We start from the raw sequence: 2,087 nt of genomic DNA on the forward strand, positions 1-2,087 counted from the left end.
GTCTGAAGGATACACAGACTTGTGTTTGCCTCTCAGACTGTGTATGGTATCAGCTGTTCTTTTAAGACTGTGTGCCTTGGGTATTTGTGCTCCTTTACCAATAAGATTGTGTGCCTGTGGTATAAGTTGTCTTTTTAAAGGCTGAGTGAGTTGTGTGCATGAGTGTATGTGTATGACCCTTTAAGGCTGAGTGCATTGCTTTGAGAGAGTGCAAGGTTGTGTGTGCACACATATGGTGATCTGTCCCTTTTAAAGGTTGTGTGTATGCCTACCCCTTTAAGACTGAGTGTTCCTTTGGTGGTTGTGCACCTGTACTATTAAGATTGCATGCTTTTGGTGTGTTGCCCCTTTAAATCTGTGTGTTGTGTCTGCGGGTCTCTTTAAAGGCTGTATGCATTGTGTGTCTGCGACTATCCCTTTAGACTGAGTGTTCTTTGGGTGCTTGTGCGCCTTTACCATTAAGATTGCATGCATGTGGTTTGTTGTTCCTTTAAGTCTGTGTGTGTTGTGCCTGTCCCTTTAAAGGCTGTGTGCATTATTTGTGTATGCCTACCCCTTTAAGACTGAGTGTTCCTTGGGTAGTTGTGCGCCTATAACATTAAGATTGCATGCATGTGGTGTGTTGCCCCTTTAAGTCTGTGTGTGTGTGTCTGTCTCTTTAAAGGCTGCGCACATTGTGTGTGTGCCTGTCCCTTTAAGACTGAGTGTTCCTTGGGTGCTTGTGCGTCTGTAGCATTAAGATTGCATGCATGTGGTTTGTTGTCCCTTAAAGTCTGTTTGCGTTGTTTGGGCTTGTCTCTTTAAAGGCTGTGTGCATTATGTGTGTATGCATACCCCTTTAAGGCTGAGTGTTCCTTGGGTGGTTATGTGCCTGTACCATTAATATTGCATATGTGTGGTGTGCTGTCACTTTAAGTCTGTGTGCGTTGTGTGTGCTTGACAATTTAAAGGCTGTGTGCATTGTGTGTGCGCCTGTCCCTTTAAGACTGCATGTTCCTTGGGTGCTTGTGCGTCTGTACCATTAAGATTGCATGCATGTGCTTTGTTGTCCCTTTAAGTGTGTGTTGTGTATGCTTGTCCCTTTAAAGGTGGTGTGCATTATGTGTGTCTGCGACTATCCCTTTAAGACTGAGTGTTCCTTGGGTGCTTGTGCGCCTGTACCATTACGATTGCATGCGTGTGGTTTGTTTTCCCTTTAAGTCTGTGTGCATTGTGTGTGTGTGTGTGTGTGTGTGTGTGCCTGTCCCTTTAAGACTAAGTGTTCCTTGTGTGCCTGTACCATAATTTCATGCATGTGGTGTGCTGTCCCCTTAAAGGTACATGAAACTCACAATTTTTCTTTCATGATTTAGAAAGAGCATGCAATTTTAAACAATTTTCCAATTTACTTCCATTATCTTATTTTCTTCATTCTCTTGATATCCTTTGTTCAAAAGCATATCTAAATAGGCTCAGTAGCTGCTGATTGGCTGACCATATGCATTGATATTTCTTCAACAAAGGATATCTGAAGAATGAAGCAAATTAAATAATAGAAATAAATTGGAATGTTGTTTAAAATGGTATTCTCTATCAGAACCATGTAAGAAAAAAATGGGTTTCATGTCCCTTTAAGTTTGTGTGCGTTGTGTGTGCCTGCCCCTTTAAGACTTTGAGAGTGTGCAAGGTTCACATACTGTGATCTGTCCCTTTAAGACTGTGTGTGGCGTGAGTTGTCTATTTAAAGGCTGTGTGTGCATGCCCCTTTAAGACTGTTCCCTTTTTCTTCTGGAGATATAACCAGTCCTGCATTATTGTTGGTCACCCCATACCAATATTTAAAGTTAAATATTGCTGTAAATCCAAGAAAATAACTTAATTTTAATTAAATGTTGTTAAATCTGCTAGAAAAAAAAAATACATAAAAATGAATTGTTTCGTCAGAAATTCACTATTCATCATGTAGTGTTACATACAAATAAAGCAAGTTAAAAAAAAACAAAAAAAAACAAAAAAAAAAACGAAACCCCCTTTATTCTGATTGGTTGGTGTATGCCACATGATCATAAAGCCATGAGGTTGCATTTGAATCTTGCTGACTTCCTGTA

This window comes from Bombina bombina, chromosome 5, assembly GCF_027579735.1.
Source record: "Bombina bombina isolate aBomBom1 chromosome 5, aBomBom1.pri, whole genome shotgun sequence".
In the NCBI taxonomy this organism is placed as follows: Eukaryota; Metazoa; Chordata; class Amphibia; order Anura; family Bombinatoridae; genus Bombina; species Bombina bombina.